Below are 17,290 nucleotides of genomic sequence, written 5' to 3' on the forward strand. Positions count from 1 at the left end.
CCAGATTCCACTGCCAAAGGAGAGTCCCTGATTATTCTCTCTCTCTCTCTCTCTCTCTCTCTCTCTCTCTTTGAGTTTATTGGCACATTCTAGGTATACAGTACAGTTATATTCATCATTGGGATCTTGTAGCTTTATATGATAGGTCTTGGTTCTCATTTTTTCCCCTTGTCCTTGCCCTCCTCCCTTCCCTATTTACAAATACTTTATTTCCATTTTTTAATTTTCTTGTATTTTTTTTCTTTTCCCTTATTTCCTTTCCCCAACCCTTCCCACTTCCCTTACACCTTTAGACCTTTTCATCCTTTCTCACACTGTCAATTATATCATTAGGCTCTTATGTACCATTATAGTTTTTCACATCAGAGAAACTATTCAGTATTTACACGTGTGACTTATTTGTTAGGAGTATGGCCTCAAAATGTATCCACTTTCTTATGAATGAATCTGATTTCTCATTCTTTATGGCTGAGTAGTATTCCATTTTATAGAAAAACAACATCTTCTTTATCCAGTCTCCAACTGATGGGCAAATGGTCTGTTTCCAAGTTTTAGCTATTACAGACTGTGCTGCTATAAACATGGGTGCGTACATATCACTGTGGTATCATTCTTTTAACATGATCATTCTTCTGCAAGGATGATTTTCATATGAGGAAAGAAGCCACGCTGAGGAATTTATCAACCTACCTACAGAAACAGTGAGTGTTCTTCACCCCTGTACACACCAATAAGCACTCCTTTTTTACTCCCACTCAAATTTTTATTGAGCTCCTACATGTCAGGCACTCTACCACATTCTACTGAGGAAAGAGGAATAATAAGAGGTGTCTCTTGTCCTTACAAATGAAGGTATCATTTGCAAGGTGTGTTGCTATTTGCAGCTTCTAACTTAAATTCCTGGTTCTGACTCTAACCTTCACCAACAAAGAGACATCTCAAACTGGCATAGTCTCTGTTCAGTGAATTTCTTTGCTGAGCAGGAGCTGGGTTATGTGAATTTTCTTTGCAATAAAGACACTCTCCTGTCTGGTGAGGGTTTTATATTTTTAAAAAGGAACTTCATACAAGCCTCCAGAGATCTGGTCAAAATGAAAGTTAACTCCTCCTCAGAAATGTTAAATATAAAACATGAGATTGGCTTTTGAAATAGAACACAATTTCCTTTTCTAGTTTTATTCGTTCTCAGCTCTGCCCCTTGACTGAAAAGATTCTGAGCAAGTTGCTTAACCTCATACACCTTGATTTCCTCATCTGTTAGATGAGATTAATCACAGTCCCTGCCTCATAGGGATGTTATGAAGTTTAAATGATAACATTTCTTGGAATAGTTCCAGACACACACAATTATCTGCTCAAGCTTAGTCTTGTTCTTCTTATTATTTATAAATTACATTAGCAGTGGTTATAGTATTATCTTTCTAGGATGTCAGATAGATTATTTGAGGGAATGTCACAGAAGAGTGATATGGTTTCATCTACATCCCGGTAACTCCTTAGTACAACAAAACCGTTAAGTCCCCCACCATGCTTGTTTGTCTTAGTAAACCACTTAACAGGAGTATGAAGACTTTAATTTTAGCTCCAGTTTTGTGAAATTGTTGTGTCATTTTTGTCAAGCCAATTACTAAGATTGCCCAACTAAATGTAAATTTCAGATAAACAAAAAATTTTTAGCAGAGCATATCTATGTCTCATGCAAATGTAAAAAATTTATCCACTATTTATATGAAATTCACATTTAACTCAGTGATCTGTATTTTTATTTACTAAATCTGGTCACCCTGACTCAATTCTCTGAGCCTCAATCTCTTCACACACAAAATGACATTGGAGTACTTCTGTGTTTCCCTACCCTGAGAACACTTTCTAGAAGATACTTTTTTTTTTTAAGAAAAAGAGTCCATTCTCCAATTAATTGGGGTAAGTGTAACAGTTTTATATCCTCCTTCTAGAAATCTACAGAGCACAGAAGAATGTTAAATTCTGTGAAGACCCCAAGAGTAAATAAACATATTTAATTTTGTGTTAACTAATGCTTAACTAAGGTATTGCTCACGGAATTGTCCTTTTGCATTTTTTAACACCTCTAGAATAGTTTGTAGAACACATACACTGTTTATAAAAGACATGCTTTAAATCAAAGACATAAAGTTTGAAAATAAAAGGCTGTGAAAAGATATATCTATAAACAATAAGCAGAAGAGACCTGAATTATCTATATTTAGTAATAAACAAAGTAGATTCTAAAATGCTAGTTGAAGAAAGATATTTAGAAGTCAATTCATAAAGCAAATATAATACTTAGGAACATTCATGTACCTAACAAGGAAGCCCAAAAAGCATAAATCAAAAACAGCTGTAAAGGAAAATATAAAAAAATAAAAAATAACAATTGAAGTTTTCAGTGTCCCACTTTCAATAATGGGTAGAATAGACAGAAGATAAACAAGAAAATAGAAACAGTATAAACCCAATGAACCTAACAGCCATCTATGAGACACTCTACACAACAGCAACAAAAGTGCATTCTGCTCAAGAGCACGAAATGTTTTCCAAGATCCACTATAGTCTGGGCCATTAAATAAGGTTGTATAAATTTACAAATATCAAAACTATAACAAATATATACTTTAACCACAATGGAAGGAAATTAGAAATCAGTAATAAGTGGAAATTTGAAAAATTCACAAATATACCAAAATTAAGCAATATATTCCTACATGATAAATGAATTGAAGAAAGCAGAGAGTAAATTAGGAAATACTTTGAGATAAATATAAGTGAAAATAAAACATATCAACTTATGAGACACAGCTACATTAACTGTAAATGGAAATTGATAGCTGTAAATATCTATTTTGAAAATGAATATTTCAAATAACTAACTTTATATTTTAAGAAAGAAAAATAAGAGTGAATTAAACTAATGAAAAGCAGAATGAAGGAAAAAGTAAATATTAAAATAAAATAAATGAAATAGATAAAAGAAAATTAAATAAAACAAAATTTTTTCTCTAAAAAAGATTGACAAAATTGATTAATCTTTAGCTGAAATGAAAATACTTAGAAATGAATTGGATGGAAATTTAGCTGAGTGTCATTGCGCCAGCCTCAGAAATGCAAGGTCCTGAGTTCGATTTCTGTTACAAAAAAGAAAGAAAGAAAGAAAGAAAGAAAGAAAGAAAGAAAGAAAGAAAGAAAGAAAGAGTGAGGGAGGAAGGAAGGAAGGAGGGAGGGAGGGAGGGAAATAAGAAATGAAGGAGAGAGAGAAGGAGAAAGAAAAAAGAAAAATGAATTAATAAAATAAGTGTAAGGCTTTACCCTGAAAATTACAAAACATCAGTAAAAGAAATTATAGAAAGCTTATATACTTATATATATATATATTCATGAACTATAATACTTGATATTGAAATAACAATCTCCCTGAATCAATCTGTAGTTTTCCGTCTGCCTCTAAAGTTCAAATGGAAATTCAAGGGACCTAGAATAGACAAAATAATCTGAAGAAAGAACAAAGATGAAAGACTATCACTTCCCAAGTTAGAATAGTGTAGTCCAAGGTTGCAGCAATTCAGATTATGTGGTAGGGGACCAGGATAGTTGTGCATTCCAATGGAATAGGATTGAGACTATAGAAATAAATGTGCATTTATGGTCAATTTACTTTTTTTCAGCTTTAATTGAGTTTATTGGTACATTTTAGGGATACAGTACAGTTACATTCATTGTTGGGATCTTGTACCTCTACATGACAAGTCTTGATTCTCATTTTTTCCCCTTACCTCTGCCCTCCCTTCACCCCCTCATCCCCTCCCCATCTACAAACACTTTATTTTCATCTTTTCATTCTCTCACATTTTTTTCTTTTCCTTTTTTACTCTTCCCCTACCCATCCCACCTTCCCTACACCTTTAGCTCCTTTCTTCCCATTTCTAAATGTCAGTAATCTTATTAGAATCTTATGCATTGTTGCAGATTATTCACACCAGGGAAACTATTTTGTATTTACACATGTGTGACTTATTTATTTCACTTAGGAATATATCTTCAATATGTATCCATTTTCCTATCAATTAATCTATTTTCTCATTCTTTATGGCTGAGTAATATTCCACTTTATAGAAAAACCACATCTTCTTTATCCAGTTTCCAATGGATGGGCAAATGGGCTGTTTCCAAGATTTAGCTATTACAAACTGTGCTGCTATAAACAGGGGTGAACATACTTCTCTGTGATAAGATTCTTTTAGTTCTCTTGGAAAGATACCCAGCAGAGGGATGGCTGGGTCAAATGGAACCTCCAGTCCAAGCTCTTTGAGGTATCTCCATATTGATTTCCATAGTGGTTGCACTAGTCTGCACTCCCACCAACAATGGAGAAGGGTTCCTTTCTCCCCACAACCCCGCCAACATTTGTTATTGTGTGATTTCTTGATAGCAGCCATTCTTTGTGGGGTGAGGTGGAATCTCAGTGTTGTTTTCATCTGCATCTCTTGAATGACCAGTGATGTGGAACATTTTTTCAAATATTTTCTTGCTGCTTTTACTTCTTTGAGAAATGTCTGTTCATTTCAGATGCCCATTTCTGAATCAGGTCTTTATATTTGGGGGGACTGATTGTTTTGAGTTCTTTATATATCCTTGATAATAGTCCTTTGTCTGAGGAACAGCTGGTAAAAATTTTTTCCCACATTGTAGATTGTCTCTTAGTTCTGCTGATGGTTTCTTTGGCAGTACAGAAGCTTTTCAGTAAGATGAGATCCCAGTTGTTGATTCTATCTGCTAGTTCCTGTGCTGCTGAGGATTTGTTCATAAAGCCTTTTCCTATACCAATGTCTTCCAGAGTTCTGCCTAACTTACCTTTCAGCAAGTTTAATGTTTCTGTTTTAATATTTAGATCTTTAATCCATTTGGATTTTAATTTAGTGCATGGCGAAACATAAGTATATAAAGACAACTATGTTAAAAGAACATTAAATGATGCTGAAACAACTGGATATATACCTACAAAAGGATGAAGCTAGACCCCTACATCATGGCATATATAAAATCAACATAAAATATATGTGCTTAAATGCAAAAATCAAATGTATAAAACTCTTAGAAAAAACTATAGCTATAAAATTTGTAACCTTGGATTTAGGCGATAATCATTGCTAGATATGTCTTAGATATGACATTATCTTAGATATGACATCAAAAGTATGACAAAAAAAACAGAAATTGGACTTCATCAAAATAACTTTTATGCATCAAAGTGAAGTAATTTTTTAAAAAGTGCAAATCAAACAACAGAGTGGAAAAAAATTGCAAATTAGACACCCGGTAAGAGGCTAATATCTAGTACATAGAAAAAAACTATTACAACTTAACAATTAAAAAGATAAATTATTCAGTTTTTTTTAAGGCAGAGAAACCAGATGTGGTGGTACATGCCTGTAATCCCAGTACTCAGGAGACTGAAGTAGAAGGATTCGGAGTTCTAGGCCAGCCTCAGTTTCATAGTGAGACCCTGTTTCAATGCACACACACACACACACACACACACACACACACCAAAACAAATAAACAAAAAATAAATAGAGGATTTGAATAGATATTTCTCCATAGACATACAAACATCCAATAAGCACATGAAAAAATGCTGGTCATTAGTCATTAGAAAAATGAAAATAAAATCATAATGAGACATCTTTTCATATCCATTAAGATGAGTCTAATGTAATATGTACCAGTGAGGACAAGAAGATTTTGGAGCCCTTACACAATGTTGGTGGGAATACAAGATGATGCAGTTACTTTGGCAAATGGGCTATCCTCAGAAGGCTAAGCAAAGATTAACAATATGATTTAACAATTTCATGCATAAGTAGATGTCTAATAGGATTAAAATATATGACAAAAACTTATACATGAATATTAATTGCAACATCCATTATAATACCCCAAATTGCAAACAACCCAAAGGTCCATGTATTAGTCACATTCCCATCACTGGAACAAAATACCTAACATGTAAAACATGTTATGCATGGTTTATTTTGGCTCACAATTTCAGAGAGCTCAGTCCCTGACTGGATGATTGCACAGCATAAAACACACAGCAGAAGGGCATGGCAGAGGGAAACTGCTGAATATGTAGCAGTCAGCAAGCAGAGAGAGAAAAGGGAGTAGATGGGGACAATAACACACTCTTTCAGGTCACACCTCATTCACCTCCCCAGTAAGGCCCTCCCTCCTAACAGAACAGTTAGCTATGAACTCATCAATAGATTTATCCACTGATAAGTGTACTCCCTCATGTTCTAATCAAATTCTGAAAGCTCCACTTCTGAACACATGAGACTTTGGGGGACATTTTAGATCTAAATCCTAACATTCCAGTGACTGTTAACTGGTGAATAAACAAAATAGAGCATATTAGACAGTGGAAATCACAAGGGGAATAAAGTTCAGATAACTGCTACAACATGAATGAGCCTTGAAAATATTAAGCAGAGTAAGGGAAGCCAGACACAAAAAGTTACATATGATATGATTCCATTTATAGCAAAAGTCCAAAATAGGCAAACCCACAACCACTGAAAATAGCTTAGTCGTTACCAGGAATGGGGAGAAAGAATAATTAGGAGTGGCTGACAATGGGTTCAAGTTTTCATTTTGGGGTGATGAAAATGTTCTAGAATTAGGTAGTAGTGGCAGCTGTACAACTTTAGGGATTTATTTAAAAGCTACTGAATTGTGCCCTTCACTCAGAAGACTAATGTATGTGAATTATTAAAAAACAAAAGTGTACACCTATAATCTCAAAATATTCAAATTAGAAAATTTGCTTCTAGGGTGAATAAGAAGTGGAGAATGTCACCAAGACCAAGCCTGGAGGTTTTCAGAAGAGAAGGAAAAAATAAAATAAAACCCTCCATCATTTTTTCAGTGAGCAGTAGGGGGAGCCCTTGATAACAAAGAAAATTACAAAAATTAATATTTATGCTTCTAATCATAAAGTTACAAAAAATAAAGGTAATTTTAAAAACTACTCAGAATTCCATAATACTGCTAACTATTAACAGTCCACTTGTGCAAGTCCTTCCAGTCTTTTTTCTGTGTGTCCACATGTATGCATATATGTGAAGAGCCGAACTCACAAGCACTCCCTGTACAGCAGTCTGTGATTAGAGATTATTCTATGCTTCTAAACTGTACTTAGAAGTTTTCAGTTATAAGTAACACTGCAATAACATCCTTGTACCTAATTTTTATATTTCCTGAACATATTTCCAAAAGATAGATTTCTTAAAAAGGAATCACTATGTCAAGTGTTATCTATAGCTGTAAGTCTTTGGATACATATCACCACATTTTCAAACAGAAAATCTGAAAGATCTTTATACTTCTACCAGCACTATGTTTTCCTGAACTTTTACCCCAATGTCTAATTGTTGGGTTTTAAATTTTTAAAGTAGGACCAGGGATTTAGCTCAGTGGTTCTACCACCTGCCTCACAAGCACAAGGACCCAAGTTCAATCCCCAGTACCAAAAAAAAAAAAAAAAAAGAATATTTGACAATTTGATAGACATTGGTGTCTTCTTTCAATTATTTTAGATAATGAGCCTAAAAGCTTTAATGATTTGCCTATTTTTTCAACTTCTATAAATTGCTTTTTTGCAAATGTTAATAATTTTTCATTTAGGAAATTTATATTTTAATTGTTGACTGCTGTAAGCTCTTTATATATTAATAAGCTCTTCATATCTTAATATTTATTATATTTTCTGATTTTCCCCTGAATATTCTTTATCTCCTGTTTTTTCCCATGAGCTTTAGTAGACAAGCTTTTTTATTTTTATGTACAAAAGTTTATATTCTCTTTTTACAGATTCTTCCTCTATGTGTTTGCTTAAAAAGTACTTCTACACTGAGAATTTCTTATTTACCATACTTTCTGTTTAAAAGATATGTCCATACTGGGAATTGATGAATGTTTAGCATAATTTTTTCCTTTGCATTTTCATATTTTAAAATTTATTTAAGAATTTGAGAATGTGTTTTGTTTTCCCTCCTCCCCTCAAAAAATGAACTGTACTGACACTATTTGTTGGAATAATCTTTCATTTCCTCCACTAATTTCAAATGATTCTATCAAATACTAAATTTTTTCTTTTAATGTAGTACATGTAGTTATTAATAAAGAAAATATAAAAACACTCTTCTATGAAAAGTTTCATAACAAAATAATGAGAGAATAACAACAGTCAGTACACTGTGCATGTAGTCTTGAAAAAATGACCAAAATGTTACTGAGAGTAAAAGTCAAAGACAAAAAGGACTCTCTCTTATGCAAAAAAGAAACAAACAGATAATATCACCAAGCTTTTTTTCTACAAACTAAGAGAAAATAGGAGTATAAATGAAAAAACTTAGTATCTGTATGTATTTTGAATTTCTCACATTAGAGAAAAAAATCTGATAATTTGTATGTCTGACTTACTTCACTTAACATTATATTCTCAAGTTGAGTCCATTTGCCTACAGATGCCTCAAGTTTACAAATGCCAAATTTTTATGCAAATATGTATTTGAGTTTCTTAGGGGACTCTGTTCTATCTAGTCTTGCACCAGTATTATGCTATTAAACTTTTTAACAGGTTTTAAAACTGTAGACTTCAGTCCTTTTTATAAATCTTTCTGGTTGGTTTTATCCATATGTAACTCTAAAGTCACATTTTCATTGAAAAATATTTCTACTGGGATTTTGATTAGATCCATCTTAGACCTAACCTTTAATTTGAGGACAAAATGGCATCATCTAATAATATAGAATATGCTTTTATTTATTGAATTTTTTCAGTATTGCTTTAGTTGTTTTATAGCTAAACTCAGAGAAGTCCTTTATATTTTTAAAACTTATTTCCAGATTTTATTGCTGTTATTATTAATTTTGTTCCTGTTTGCTTTTTCATGCTTTATTTTTTCTCCCACTTTACAATTACTCTCTGGTAGTGAATGTTGTTAATATTTTGCATTTAGACAGTATAATGATCTATTATTTTGTACTGAGCATGTAACCAATAGGTAGAAACTAAGCGCTTGTTGCTTATTGATTTTATTACCTATTGGTTACATGCTCAGTACATATTTCTAATACCTGATTTTTCTAGTTTTTCTAAACAGTTCATCCTTTAAAAATGCTAAATTTTCTCCATATGTGCGACTTTGGAAATGCAAAGTTAATTCAACTCTTTTTACTAAGGCTTTCTTCCTCATATGTCTGATTTCCTCTTCAAAACATTTTTTTGAAATTGAATAAAATGCCTAAATAAAAAGTACAAACAATTCTAAAAAATGCAGATTCTATTCCTTCTCTTAGCTTTTAAAGAGTGAAGACTTATTATGAAATATTTTTAATTTAATAAAAATGAAGTCCAAAATATTACTAAGAAGACCTTAGTGACTCAAAGAAAGTGCTGTTTAGTCTTAAAATGGCCTCCAAAACTATTTTTTAAAGTCAGGTCTATTGAGGTATAATTTTCATGCAGTGGAATTCATCATTTTTAGGTTCATTTCTATTAATTCTGACAAACACACACAGTCAAATAACCACTGTGACAATCATATCAGAATATTTCTAATCCTGAGAAGCTGTCTTTGTCCTTTGGACATCAACCTCCTTCCTTTCACACTCTGCCCTGGCAATCCAGAGTCCCTAGATACATGTTCTGCATAACATTTTTATTTCTCAAGCTTCCAACTGGAGCCAAAGCTGGCCCTTAGCAACCCACATGCAGTCCTCTGTTGCTCATTTGAACGCTGCCTTTTCTTTGCTGACAACCCACAGATCTCCATGTCAGCAAACCTGAACTCCAGCCCCAGATCCAGACAAATTTCTCCCCTGAAACTTGGCCTGGGTTCCACAGGACATGCCCAGACAAGCCTGGTGGAGCGCCCAGCCAGCAGGAGGGGGCCCTCCTGACATGGCATGCTGGTGGCATGCTGTCACCTTTCTGGCTCAGTTTGGGAGGAAGGGGTGGGGAGGGAGGGAGAGAGAGAGAGAGAGAGAGAGAGAGAGAGAAGAGAGGGAGAGAGAAACATACTAGGGATAGATGTGCCAGGAAGTTCTGAGAAATAATCCTCTTTGAATCTGTCCTGCTCTCTGTCATCTGATTGCTGAGGGGTGAGAGCCTCTGGTCTGCTGGTGAGATCCTAGAAGTCTGTCAAGCCATGACTCCCCCTGAGTCAAAATACAACATCAACACCTTGGGAAGGATCTGAGGTCTGAGACCAATTTCAGAAAATGATAGCAGCCAAAGAAATATGCTTTAAGTATGATGTCCTATGTAGTTAGAAGTTTTTCATTTTTGTCATTTCTCTAAAGGTCTGTTTTCTTCGGTTCTTCTATTCTACACACAGGGTTCAAGATGCTTTCCTAGATCACTTAAACATCATCATAAAAAAACCTATCTGTGGTTTTATGTTACCCTGTTGGAGGGTTGTCTGTGAATACAGAGAATAAAAGGGAATAAATTGCCTAACTCAATCCACCCCTAAGGCTTGCCACATTAAAAAGATATACCATATACCATGGAATCTTGGGCTGCTCCTGGAAAACTAAGAGACTGCAGTGTTACAGGGAAATTCTGAGTCTCACTTGATGTAGATAATTCTGATTTACTCTTGGGCCTATATATATAATGCTTTATATTTGTCAAAGCCTCTCAATATTCATGCTTAATAACCGGTCCTGGGAGAAGTATTGTAGCTTGTTAGTTCTTACTCTGGAGAAAAGAGAGACACAAAAATGGGTAGGAGGAAGGGGCACTTTCAAACCCACAGGCCCACAAACTCCACAATCCACTGAAGTCTGGAGTTGAACATTTGAGCTTAATTTACCTCAAAGTATCTGAATTAATAAGAATTAAATGTAAACAAAGAAGTATTTCAATAAGGTTTGGGGTTTTGTTTGTTTATATTTGCTTTTTTCTTTGTCTCTTAATCTGTGCTGGTGAATTGTTTATATATCTGGCAATCTGCTTAGCCATTATGCACAGAAGAGTTGAAAGGAAGAATGTTTTTGGCCCTTCATCTGGAAAGGCTCACACCGTCATCCTTCTCACTCAAGACCAATGCCATGCAGCTTCTGGCTTGTGAATCACTAATCTAACCAGTGTTTTACCATATTTACCCTCAGTTCTGTCTCTATACTCTGTAGAGGCACTTGTTCTGGTTTGCCAGGGATTCTACTTATAGAGATTTTTTTCTAGGTTCTTCTTGTCCTAATCAAGGAACTGGACAAAACAAACACAAAAGGAAGAGAAATTTGATATTTATTAAAGTTAGGAAAAGCAATGTGCTCTGCAGAGTGATATGGGTCAATTAAAAGCAGGAGAAGAAGTATACTCTACAGGATAAGAGAGTGCACGGTGGCAAAGAGCTTAATGGTGGCATTCTTTGTATCTCCCACACCTCAGGCTGATGTCAGGTGTAGGCTGCCCTATCCAAATCCCTGGAAATTCAAGATAGCATGTTCTGATTGTTTTCTTCACTGCTTTTCTGCTCATGCCCTGGCAGGCTCACTTGCTCAGTCAGTTTGCCACCCCCTAACTTCCTGTCTCAATACTAACAGTGTCTATCAGCAGCAACACTGAAATGCATAAATTATTTGCATGACTCTGGAGGAAGAATTGCAGCCTTGGCAGGCAGAGCTGAAATTGGGGAAGAACGTCAAAGCAAAAGCTCACTTTTGCAGGGACAGCAAACTTGAGAGTTTTTCTGTGAGCCACAGGGACACTGTCAGGTCTATTTGTTTTGGTATGTACAGGTAAGACATAGTCATTTAAAAACATGTGTTTAACAGGGCAGACCAACACCTGCTGGGTGTCGGCTGTGACAAGGAGGGAATGTGTCGGTTAATGCTGTTCAGCCCTTCCTGCACAGGGCAGCAGAGTAAGTTGATTTTTAGTGGACACAGTGAAAAAAAGTAATTCTGAAGTGTTTTGCACAGAAATAGTAGTGAAACAGAACCTGGCACTTTGCTGCTTTAGAGCAAAAAAGAGGAGAGCTGTAGGCAGGCAAGTGACTGGGATCTGCTGCCAACCTCAGAAACTTTAAAAACATAGTTTGTTGTTGTCCCAAAGAAGTCCATACCCAAACCTCCAAAGGATGGTAAGTGATGACAAGCAGATCTTCAAGTCAGGGCCTCAGTCACAGCAGAAATTTCTGTACCACTGCCACACAACTCTCAGAGTCATGGATTTTGCCACATGCAGAAACACAAACATATACACTGCTAACCCTTCTCAATCCAGATCCCTGCCAGCACCTACTATCCCAGCTGTACAAAATAATCAAGTGCACAGCTTACACGCTGGTACCCAGAGCACAGAAGACATGGATTAATTCCCATGGAAAGCCTTTCTAATTCTCAAGGATCTGTACTGGAGGGTGGAGAATACATTTTCAGAAGCAGTATGCTTCTCCAGCCTGAGTGTGTGTGCCCCAGAACTGGGGACTGAGGCCTACAAGAATGGTAATTGCTGACTCTAATGGTGTGGTGTTGCACATACTTCCCTACCAGCTGTACTGTTCTGTTGCTCTGGCCCTGTTATTATTGGCTGCTGCTCTATTTTGGGGACATTAACCTGCCCATATATGTCTGCTAGTGCCTTGCTGGTAAGCTCTTTGCTTAAAGGTTTCTCAGAAAAGGGACTTTGCGAGTCTACTTTTTACATAATTTTTAATGCATTTTTTTCCTCCGGTTGCTTCTCTTTTTCTTATTTAAACAGGGATAGGTTTTTCTTCAGGAAACCTTATGAGCTGGGCAGTTATATTATGTGAGAATATGGTGTTCTAAAGCCTGCTTTTAGGTCACACATGCAGAGCTGTGGAAACTGCCCAAACTGCTCTAAAAGCTATGTGCCAGTATCCAGCCTCCAGTTAAGCCTCACCCTGTAGGGTGAGAATTGGAGGGAACAGACCAGCCACATAATTGTCCCAGGGCCAGCATCCCACCCAAGGGAGCGGCAGGGGGAGGGGAGTCTGGGGACTTAATCCTACTCACTGTCAACAGGTCTAACAAATTTCTTTTAAGAAAAGCAACTTTTCCACCACCATTATCAGCACAAGTCAAGGCTCAGAGTATTTTAAATACACTCTCCTCCTCTACACAGTCACTGCCCTGTCTTTGACATAAAATCTATGAGTAACATCAGCCCATAAGTGTTCAACTTCCAACCTACGTCCTCAAACCTAGGCAGTCACAGAATCCTCATCTACTGCTCTGAGTGCCTACTGGGGCAAACAGAGTGTTCAAAATACAGGAAGCAGGAAGTACATGTATTGTGGGGTGAGGAAATCTCCAGCCGATTTAGGTGAAGGCTCATTCTAAGGAAGAAAGAGAGGCCTTTATGAATACTTTGAGATCTCCCACAGAAATTTCCACATAAGAGGCTATTTATAAATGCAGAAGGAATTGGGGATAAGATTGAACATGTTTTGTCTTGGAATCAGAAAGCCAGGTTTTATGCTTAACCCTATGACCACTGTTGTGGCTTTGCTGGGGTCACTGACCTACAGTTTACTTACCTGTGTAGTGAAGATCCTAATCTTACCTTATAAAGCTGTAGTCAAATAAGGAAATGTGTGAAGAGTTGCTTTCCAAACTGAAAAATATCACAGATGAAAAAAGGGTATCGTTATTGGGTTTATGTTCTGAAGGAAGTGAACTGAAGCATAAAATAGAAAAGTCAGAAACTGCCCACTCCAAGACGTTAATGCAAGGCTCTGTTTAGACTCCCGGGGAAGAATTTCACTTCTAGAATGTTCTGCCATGACAGCAGCAGTAAAAGGAACAGCTCTGATCTTGTTAGTGATGAAATAGTCAATACAGCAATCAGCTGTATAGACATGGGTAATCCTAGTCATTGTTTTCAGTATCGGGTATGGAGGACAAGGGAGACCAAACCAATGTCTACTTATCTAGTCTTTCTGAGGTGTCCTTTCCTTTGAGTTTTGCTGCAGATTGACATACTTTCCTCCTACATGTTTGAGGATTGTTATCAGAATATTTGAGTAAAACTCCTAGTTGGTAAGAACTGAAAAATACCGTGATTTTCAAAATTTTTCAAAAGTCTCATAGGCCTGGTGACCTTAGTCAGGTCAGCCATCAATTTTGGATCTGGGGATAAACATCACAAAATGAGTCAACTCAACTGAGTGCAGAAGGGATACACTCAGTTGGCAGCATTATTATTATTATTATTAGTTATTATCATTTTGTTGTTCTGATTTTTCCAACAAAGCAAAAACTCTGGCACCGGGGCTGCCTCTGCAGGGAGGGTGTTCAGTTTGTGAACACAAGAAAGGGCCCCCAAGAATGTAGAATAGCAGAATAGGCTGCTGGAGTCAAAGGGCCTATTGTCAGTAAAGTTAACACAAATTTAATAGGACTAAAACAAACCCTCTCCATTTCATTACTCCAGCCCAATAATCCAAGACAATGAAAAGAAAGAGTAGAAATAGATAATGGTCACTTTTAACATTTGTAGACTTTCATATAGATGAAGACAGAAATGAGTATCCATGTTATCCAGACCTTACCACTATTTGCTTTTAAGTCTTCAAGATGACACCAAGGCTGGCCCGGAGCAGTAGAGCTTTTCACCTTTCCTGAGAGAAGACAGAAACCTCAGAATAAAGGAGGGGTTTTGGAGAGAATGACCTTCCCTTCTTTGAACCCCACACCAAGCAGACAGGTTCCAATCCCCATTAAAATGGTGCCTCCTTCCTGGTGGCATGCTAAAGAAAACAGTGTAAATATGTAAATGGTGTATGCCTTATTAAGAAAAGTCCTAGGTTCAGTCCCCTGCACTGATGGATTGGATGGATGATAAATAGATAAATAGATAGATAGGTAGATAATTCTTTAAGCCCAGGATATGCCAAGATTAAGTGCTTTGTCTTCATAAACACATTAAATACTCTAGTAAGATTGAAGAGGTTGGGAAAGAAGATTTTAGATATCATATGGAAAATTGGGGAAAAAGCCCTTAAATTAATCCACTCCGTTACACGGAATTGTTTGGCAATTATGGTTATCTCAGCCTTTTTGAAATTAAAGTATGTGATGAAAGTCTAATCTAAGGATATTAACTGCTGTATTACTAAGTACACCACACATCCCATTTCAAAAGCATTTAAAACTATCAAAAGAAGTTATGTTGGAGAAAGACTATAATTTGCAAATCATTTACTGTAGTGCTGTACACTTACATTTTAACTTACAGATGAATGTTAAGTAAAGCAAAGTTAAATCAATTTTGCGTGATAACATGAGAGAACTTACACTCCTTGGGGTGTATGATGCCTGTGATTCAGTCTAAGGCTCCTGCCCCACAGGAACAGTTAACCCTTTGATCCTAGCACACTCCTCCTAGAAGTTATTTAAAAGTTAGACTTTTCTCTTTGTTTTTTTCCTTACTAAGTTGCTTTTCTCTCCTAAGAGCCCAATAGACTCTTAGACAGTTCCTTCCCCTCTCCCTCTCCCGCTCCCTCTCCTCTTTCTCCTCTTCTCTGGAGTTTTTAAAGTAGTTCCTACAGCTTTAGTTTTCTTTTTCTAAATTTAAAAACGTTGCTTCTGGCTATAAAATGTCTCTCCAGCCTTCAGCAGCCCTAGTCCCCTGCGGCTGTTATTGGCTTGATCTGTAAATTAACTGGAGTCACTTAGAGCCCTCAGTTAGTTTTTAGTCAAACATTAGCAGCAGTGTTTACCCTTGTGTAATCTTCAGTTGTTACTTAATTTAATGCTCGTCAGCATTATTTTTTAACATGTTCAGCAAATCCTTGGCACAGGCAGTTTGGATTCTTTGCTCTTTCCCTCCCCCTTCTTGACCTAAATCAAGCTAAATTTATCTGAGTAAAGGCTCACTCATATTTTAAAACTTACTAGTAAAGTTTTCTCTCTTCTCAAGGCAAGAAGAAAGAGTTTGCTATAGGTGGCAACCCAGCTACATTTTACCATGAGGCCTTGGCTTTACATTCTCCACTGCATCTTACATCAAAGAGAGGGAAACTGTAAATTATTAGTTTTGTTGTTTGTTGTCTGGCAGAGATCTTTGAGTTATGTAAGATGAGAAGCATCCTCAGTCTCCTGTTTTGAGGTTGGTAGTATGACCCCTTGAAGAAAACCCATTGGAAATGAACTTTGAAGCTCTGTCCAGTGGAGAGCTAAAAGCTGAACATATCACATCATAACTCATGCACAACTTTGTGTGTTTTGAATCTTTCTCCTCAGCTGCCACCACTTTGAAAAGTAAATAAATAGAGCCCTGGCCACTCTCTGGTGTTCTGGTGCTCCTTTCATATGTGACAGGCACCTTGATCCAGCACAGAACCTCTCCAAGGACATAGCAAAGGCAGGAGGAAATGGCACAAGGCAGGCACAGCTCCAGAGAACCTCAAAGCCTATAACAGAAAATAGGGATGTGGGGGAAAATGTGATGAGATTGCTTTCAAAAGATACAGTGAGCAGCTCCTCTTCATTTCCACATACTCTGTACAAAACAACTGTTTCCATTCAGAAGGTTTTGGTTGACTGCTTCATCCACTATGTCTTGGGTTCAGTGACAAGAAGACAAATGTCACCTGAAGATCTTTTACCTTTCTCAGGAAATAGGATCAAAAAGAGAAAGGATCCTGAGTCACTCATAGCTCAACTCACTATTCCAACACTTTCCTCAAAATTTGAACTTGAGTTTCATTGTCTCAGCTGTACTTTTGCTTCCTGGTGAATAGAAATCAGAATTCGCTTCTGTACACCACCAGAAAAAATCCTACTGCTAAGAACCTTAAATAGGGTGACAGCCCTACTGTGTTTCATTTGAAGAATGTAATACTAATACATGGGGCAAGAAGCAGAAGAGGAGGGAAGTTGGTACTGTAGTTCACTGGCATAAACACTTACCTGGTATAAAGAGAAAGAAGAGACAGATGGTGGGAGGAAGACAAAGACAGAGAGAGAGGAAGAGAGACAGAGAGAGACAAAGAGAAAGAGAAAGAAAGAAAGAAAGAAAGAAAGAGAGAAAGGGGGGACACTGAGGCTGCATTTAAATACTAAAACACCAAAGATATATTTTATAATCTTACTAGGAAGGAATCTCCTGGGCTGAGTCTCCATAGTCAGTCCATGGTTGGATTTCTAGAAAAATCTCATTGAGGGGTTGAATTGTGTGGCATAACTCAAGCTGCAGTTGTCCTGGGCAATCAAGAGACCTTTCTATCTCACATTACAA

At 36.6% G+C, this 17,290-nt stretch overlaps 1 long non-coding RNA gene across 1 annotated transcript in view; it reads right to left on the reverse strand.

Moving 5' to 3' along the window:
- Window positions 1-15,690, reverse strand: part of LOC104871155 — a 267,725-nt gene extending 252,035 nt beyond the window's left edge. The window contains exons 1-3 of the long non-coding RNA XR_782767.2: window positions 15,346-15,690; window positions 14,601-14,669; window positions 13,613-13,663 (exon numbers count right to left, since the gene is read on the reverse strand). This is a non-coding gene — a long non-coding RNA (uncharacterized LOC104871155). The remainder of the gene's footprint in view (window positions 1-13,612; window positions 13,664-14,600; window positions 14,670-15,345) is intronic.
- Window positions 15,691-17,290: the final 1,600 nt, after the last annotated feature.

Source organism: Fukomys damarensis, unplaced genomic scaffold (assembly GCF_012274545.1).
Source record: "Fukomys damarensis isolate Sample0158 unplaced genomic scaffold, DMR_v1.0_HiC HiC_scaffold_38, whole genome shotgun sequence".
Classification (NCBI taxonomy): domain Eukaryota; kingdom Metazoa; phylum Chordata; class Mammalia; order Rodentia; family Bathyergidae; genus Fukomys; species Fukomys damarensis.